The sequence below is a fragment of the Sorex araneus genome, chromosome 8, assembly GCF_027595985.1.
Source record: "Sorex araneus isolate mSorAra2 chromosome 8, mSorAra2.pri, whole genome shotgun sequence".
NCBI lineage: Eukaryota > Metazoa > Chordata > Mammalia > Eulipotyphla > Soricidae > Sorex > Sorex araneus.
Window position 1 is genome coordinate 53,428,461 of NC_073309.1, and position 6,910 is coordinate 53,435,370.

Sequence of the window (6,910 nt, forward strand, 5' to 3'; positions counted from 1 at the left end):
GGGCCATATGCCCATAACTCTCCTGGGCATCACTCTCCAGACGTGGTTTACGAGGTCAGGCTCAAACCTGTGGGTTTGTCTGAAGCCCAAGCAGTTGCAGAATCCTACGGCTGGTCAAAGGGAGCCCCAGCTGCCATTGGGTGGTGATGGGGGGAGACCTCCTGCTGCCGACCCCGCTATGGCCACTGCCCGAGGAGCTGAAGACCCAGCCGTCTGGTGAGAGCACATCACTTCCTGGATGGTGACTCTCCTGCAGCTGAGTCCACAGCTAGAGGCCGGCACCCCAACACACACAGGGAGGCATTCTGCTCTAACCCAAAGGCAGCTTCTATCCCAGCACTGCCCCGATAGGTTGGTGACATGCTGAGCAAGGCAGCGCTTTCTCTTCAGTGGGGGGAGAATCAGCAGTCAGCACCCAGCCAGGCCCTGGCTCCCAGCACAGCACAGGGGAAAGCACACGAGTCTCAGGAGAGAAACAAGGAAATGGCATCTCAGCATTTCTCAAGCATTGTTAGGCTCCATCGGTGCATTAGAAACCACACCCGCTTAAGGCCCCCACTGGCCTCCACACCCGCTTGATGTCCTCCCTGGTGCTGGGCTTCAAGCTGGACTCAGAGCAGGACACCCGTGGCAGCTCCATGCCGGTGAAGTAGGATTTCCTCCAGGCCGGGAGGGGCGACAGTAGCAGAGCCTGGAGGTTGTATGGGGAGACAGAGGGGTCTCAGGAAGGCGGGCCCCCTTTCCAGACCTCCCCTCTCCCTGAGCAGGCCCCCTCAGATCCCTGGGTGTCAAAGGTCCCAGGAGAGCACTGTGTCCTCATAGGAGATCAGAGCCCAGTGCTGGACATCATGGGGAGCCCACAGGCAGACCCACAGGGTAGTCAATGAACGATGCTGCACCCCCACCCAAGTCTCCCCAGTTGTTATGGGTGACTAATGAGAGGCTTATGTTCTTACCAAGAGGGATGGCCTGGTCCTCCCGTTGACTCAGGGTGCCACCTGCTGGCAGGAAGTGGAAGGGGAACTGTCAGTGGGATTGAGGCCAACATGAGTTCCCCTCCCCCTACCAGGGTCCCTCAGACCCCCAGGTGTCAAAGGTCCTGGGGGGGCACCATGTCCTCAGGGACAGTCGGAGCCCAGTGCTACACATCATGGGGACCCTGAGCTCAGAGACACAGGTGTGGGAAAGGATCAGTACCTGGCCCCCATTTTCGCTGGGTTCTGTCCCTGATGTCACCCCCACAACAGTGGCCCTCAGCCCCCACCCCCACAGAGCGGGGACCCACAGCTCTTCCTGTTACCTTTCCCAGGAAAGGCGGGTGCTCCATGCCCACCCTTCCCTGCAGGCTGGGTCCTCTCTTCCACGTGGCAGGTGATCACCAGTTCAGTGAATACACCCCACAGCTTTCCTCCAGCTGGTGGGACCCCCACTCGAACTTTCTATCCCTTAGAGGGACTTCGGGTGCAGGTTTCCGGGTCCGGGCTCTTTTCGTCAGCTCCTGCATGGCTTGGAGTCTGGGGATGGCAGTGACTGATACAGTGTCCAGGGTGCTGCATACACCTGTGTGAGGGAGAAGGGCCAGGGGTCAGGGGTCGTGCTTATAGCCACTCGCTGCCATGAGAGTGCAGGCTGAGCCAGCACCTCAGGACACAGCCCTGTGACGTTCGCACACATCAGGCTTTGGTGCCAAGGTGAGGTGTACCACTGGCTGCAGACACGAGAAACAGGAGCCAGAGATTCCACCCATGTCCCTTTCCAAACACCCCTTGAATGACTCTGAGCCTCCTGTGCTCACTCCTTCCCAGAAGGCCCCTCCTCCCCGAGGGCACAGGGAACCAAGGTGCCAGCGTGCAGGCCTCCCTGCTCATAACACCAAGAGACGGAGCCCACATCCGCATTGCCCCCACACCCCAGAGCGCACCTGGGCATTTTACCAGGTTGGATGCCACTGCAGGCCCTCAGCAGGACGATGCTCCTGAAACAGAGGGAGGCTTTAGTGAGAGTGAGAAAAACCAGGCTGCAAGGGGAGCAAGGGGAACCAAAGCTCCTCAGTCCCCCAGGTGTCAAAGGTCCTGGGGGCGCACGGTGTCCTCAGGGATGCTAGGAGCCCAGTGCTAGACATCATGGGAGCCCAGTTTCCCTGCAGGCAGAAATGCCTCCTCCCCAATCCCCTAAGAAAGCAACTTCCAGCCCTGGCTAAACCTGCAGCCCCTAAGCTGCCTGGAAGCAAACCCTGCAGAAGAACCAGTTACTCCAGAAAGGGAAAAACCCTAATATATCGGCACAGCCCACGCCTGGACAGAGTCCGACCGAGGCACGTGGGAAAGAAATCCGTATCCTCCGGAGTAAAACGGTGTTTCCGGGGTAGAGAGTTGCTAAGAAATCTTCCGTCAAGCCAGTAAGCACAGAGCAAGGAGACAAGGGGCTAAGTGTTCTTGGCGTTAGGTTCTGTCCCCCCTTCCGGTCTGTCTTTGGATTCGAAGCCCAAGGGGTCACATACAAGCTCTAGGCATCCGCGGGCGCAGCAAGTTGGGGGTGGGGGGTAAGGGGAGGCTTGAATTCACGGCGGTATTCCACGTGCCGGGGACCCTGCGCCCGCCCCGCTTGCCGTCCGAGCTCCCGGCCGTGCTCAGGAGCATTACTGAGTGTCACCCCAAAACCAAATAGAAAAAACATGCTCGGAGCACCAAGCCCACGTCGTCGGGTTCTCAGAAATTCCCTTACAGACCCAATTCCCACTTTTTTTTTGGGGGGGGGGTTTGGGTCACATCTGGAGATACACAGGGGTTACTCCTGGTTCACGCACTCAGGAATTACTCCTGGCGGTGCTCAGGGGACCATATGGGATGCTAGGAATCGAACCCGCCAGCCGCTACCTGCTGTGCTATCACTCCAGTCCCCCAATTCCCACTAACACGCCAGACACCCCGCGTTCTTTATGCGTTCACCCCTTAAGTCTCTTCTTCGCCCCAAAGTTTTTGCTGTAAATTTCCAGGCAATTTTTAGTTGCATAGAAATATCAGCCACTTGGAGCCTGAAGAAAGAGAAGAAAATCCCGGCAGTGGGGCCGGTGAAAACCTAGAACAACAAAAACGACCTTGCTTCCAAACCCGCAAGTGGTGGAGAGGCCCCCCTCCACCCGCCGCGCGGGATGCACGCCGGGGACACGCGCGGGGCATGGAGCTGTACCACATGTACCTCAAACCCAGGCGCCGTCCACGCGACCCTGAAGTCATGCCAACGCGGCCCCGGCCCAGAGCACACCCGCTGACCGAGAAGCACTCTCCACTCGCGTCCTCACCGGCCGCGTGCGTCCGCAGTCTAGCCTCGCGCGCCCACCGGGCTTCCGGCTCCCTACCCGGCTCTGCCCGTGGCGTCCAGCGTACTCGCCTGTATCAGAACCCTCCCGCCCCGGCGTTTACGGAAACAATCTCATCTCTCATAGGATAGTACAAAATTAGCGAACAAACTATGTCCCTGTAGACGGAGAAAGAGATGAAGGGAAATTTTCGGGGCAGCTTTTCTGTGACAGTCATCAGGCAATGATGTGGACAGCACTCCCTGCCGGGGCCGTGCGGAGAAGGACCCCGAGGTGGGCGGGGCCAGGGTGAAACCGCGGCGCGGGAGGCGGGGCCAGGCCTAAGATTGACAGGGAACTGCTCCGAGGAGACGGCCGCGTGGAGCTGACCAGGAGGCTAAGCCTGCGCGGTGCGAGGCGGAGCCTGGTGCCCGGACGCAGGCGGAACTGCCGGGTCCGGGAGGCAGGGCCAGCGCTGTGACTTCCGGGCGTGTAAGGGCGGGTGGCGTTGGGGTCCAGCTCCTCACGTTTCGGGCTAGCGGAATTGCGGGGCTTGGGCTCCTGGATTTGAGAGGAAGGACAAAACCCCGTCTCTTGGGTCCGAAAGACTAGATTTGAGGTTGGTCCCGGGTTTTACATGGCCTGAGATCTGGAGGTTTGGAGATTTGCAAAACAGACATTGGCGTATGGGCAGGGGTTTCCTCGGGATGGTACCCGGTGGCATGGTGCAGCTTGGGGCTGGTGGTGCCATTGGTGTATGTGACACCGGGGTTCGAACTCTGTCCGGCCCTAGCTAGGCACGTGCTCCGCCCAACATCTAATCTGTCGCCGCCGCCCTGAAAAAACCGGGTCTCGGCTGGGGCTCGTGTGAGACCCGGGCTTTTACCCCTGACTCTGCGGAAAGAACGAAGAAAGAGAAACTCCCCTCCTCCAAACACATTCACTGGAGTGAGGACCATTGTCAGCTATTTGATATGGTCTTTTTATTGATGGATGCACCTTGGTAATACTGCAGTGTTAACCGGTTACCTCGGAAAAGGGTCTCTGCATATCAGTGCAAGAGCAGGACCTTATGTCTTAAACGGTGCAAAGTATTACCTTGTGTGAACACAGCACAGTTTCCCTGTCCCTTCGGCCATTTGCATCACTTTCCTTCTAGGCTAGACTCTGTTTTCTGCTCCCTTTCTGCCCTCACCTCTCACCCGTTGTTCAAACTGCTCAGACAGGTTGACCCTCGTGGAGTGCTGGGATCCTGCCAAATACATTTCTATCTGGGGGACTTTGTAGCTGCTATTCTGGAGCTCTTCTGCCCATCTCTTACAACTCCTTCCCACTGCTCCCTCTTGTCACCTTAGCAATGACCTAGATCATTCCCTGGCACCACATAGGGGTCCCTTGAATACTGCCAGAAGTGACCTCTGAGCACAGAGCCAGGAGTCAGCGCGGCTGTAGCTAGATGTATCTCTAAAAACCAAACTAAAAATAATAAAATTAAGTGTTATATTCAGAGATGGTACAATGGGTAAGGTGCTTCCTTTGCACACAGTTGGCCTCTGTTCTAATCCCTGACACGCATATGATCCCCCTAATACTGCCATGAGTGACCCTTGAATGCAGAGTCAGGAGTAAGCCCTGAGCACTGCTGGGTGTCACCCTCCAAAACAAACAACAAAGAAAATGAGCTCCATGGAGAGATGCCTTGCTCAATCCCCATGGCCAAATGCTTCACCTGCTGAATCCCTGCTAACAGCATTGGCTGTGTCCAGAATTCATGCCCCACTGCATTCTGTCTCTGTTCCTAGAACTGAGTTACTTCAACAAGGAATTCTGTCCATTTTATTGTCACTCAACTGGCCCAAACTTTCCTTCCCCAGTAACTGTATCTGGGGCTAGAGAGATAATGCAGTGGGCAGGGTGTTTGCCTTGCAAGCAGCCAACCTTTGTTCAATGCCCAGCACCCCATGTGCACCCTTGAGCACCAACAGGAGTGATCCTTGAGCGCTGTTCGGTGTGGCCCCAAAACAAAAAAAAAATTATGTTCATCTCACGTCCTTCCCATGATTTGCTCAGAACATTTTATCTATTTTTAAATTTTATTTATTTATTTTTTTGCTTTCACATCTGGCAATGCATAGGGGTTACTCCTTGCTTTGCACTCAGGCAGTGCTCAGGGGACCATATGGGATGCTGGGAATCGAACCTGGGTTGGCTGCGTGCAAGGCAAATGCCCTACCCGCTGTGCTATCACTCCAGCCCCTGCTCAGAACATTTTATAAGTAACTCCCATCCAGGAAGGTTTATCCACTTCCTGAAATTGGCTAATTTATGGAAAAAGCAGAAATTTCCCAGAGTCAAACAATGAGTTCCTAAGACTGTGCTAAGGAGCTCTCTCTCTCTCTCTCTCTCTCTCTCTCTCTCTCTCTCTCTCTCTCCCCCCCCCCTTTCTTTGGAGACCTCCACTGTGTTGATCTGACCAGTGTTCTCTCTCTCTCTCTCTCTCTCTCTCTCTCTCTCTCTCTCTCTCTCTTCTTTTGAGCACAGGTGTGCTCAGGGCTCAATCCTGCCAGAGTTCAACATGGTGCTGAAGAGCAAACTGGATTTGGTCATATGCGAGGCAAGCACCTTACCCACTGGACCATGTCTCTGGTCCCATGTGCTCACTTTTATTTATTTTTCTGGGTTTTTTGGGGGGGCCACACCAGGCATTGCTCAGGGCTTATTCTGGATCTGTGCTCAGGAATCAATCACTCTTGATGGACTCAGGACACCATAGATCAAACCTGGGTCACTTGTGGGCAAGTCAAGCGCCCTCCACATTGTACTATTGCTCCAGCTCTGTGCTCGGTTTTAATAAGCTTTGCTGTTGCCTGTGCCTTCTTGCTCTCCTGATACATTATTTTAACACTCTCTGGCTTGGACCCAGTGGAGCTGGGGTTTGCGCTCCTCTCCCTTCATAATAGATGCCCTTCTTTTCATTCCCAGACCTGTCTCCTATCCCTGAGCACCACAGGGTGCCTTTTTCTTTATAGCCTTTATCATCCTCACAGAGCTGTTTACTTTTCGAATGCATTATCCACCCCACCAATTCTGTAGGGTTTGTGTCTAGGTTTGTCCCAGGGAGAGAACCAGTGACGGGTATATGATCCTGGCAGCTTGGTCTGTACTGTGAACGAATTCGTGTGAGATGAGAAAAAAGATGGCTGGAGCAACACACTTTTTTCCTTCTAGGTTTCGGGCCACACCCAGTGGTGTTCAGGGCTTACTCCTGGGTCTGTGCTCAGGGATCACTCCTTGGCAGCACTTTGCTGGGATCCAACCAGAGTTGGTGGTATGCAAGACAAGTGCCTCATCGGCTGTACTATCACTTTGGCCCAATATAGGAACACTTCTACCCTCTTGGGATGGAAGGTCGATCTTTTTTTCTTTCTTTCTTTCTTTTTTTTTTTCTTTTTGGGTCACACCCAGCGATGCTCAGGGGTTACTCCTGGCTTTGCACTCAGGAATTACTCCTGGCGGTGCTTGGGGGATCATATGGGATGCCGGGGATTGAACCCGGGTCAGCTGCGTGCAAGGCAAACGCCCTACCTGCTGTGCTATCGCTCCAGCCCCTGG

General features: G+C 55.0%; 1 long non-coding RNA gene and 3 other non-coding genes across 5 annotated transcripts; all 4 read right to left on the bottom strand.

Annotated features, from left to right (window-relative positions):
* Positions 1 to 491: 491 nt before the first annotated feature.
* Positions 492 to 3,345, bottom strand: LOC129406813 (uncharacterized). 2 transcript variants are annotated; one of them, XR_008631267.1, is made up of 5 exons: positions 3,199 to 3,345; positions 1,922 to 1,975; positions 1,301 to 1,560; positions 957 to 998; positions 492 to 691 (listed from the first exon to the last, which is right to left on the bottom strand). It is a non-coding gene; the product is annotated as an uncharacterized LOC129406813 (long non-coding RNA). The 2 variants fall into 2 exon arrangements; XR_008631266.1 differs by having other exon boundaries at positions 957 to 1,001.
* LOC129406907 (small nucleolar RNA SNORD88) lies at positions 767 to 858 on the bottom strand. Its single transcript, XR_008631327.1, has one exon. It is a non-coding gene; the product is annotated as a small nucleolar RNA SNORD88 (small nucleolar RNA).
* LOC129406906 (small nucleolar RNA SNORD88) lies at positions 1,069 to 1,160 on the bottom strand. The gene has a single exon (XR_008631326.1). It is a non-coding gene; the product is annotated as a small nucleolar RNA SNORD88 (small nucleolar RNA).
* LOC129406909 (small nucleolar RNA SNORD88) lies at positions 2,042 to 2,133 on the bottom strand. Its single transcript, XR_008631329.1, has one exon. It is a non-coding gene; the product is annotated as a small nucleolar RNA SNORD88 (small nucleolar RNA).
* Positions 3,346 to 6,910: the final 3,565 nt, after the last annotated feature.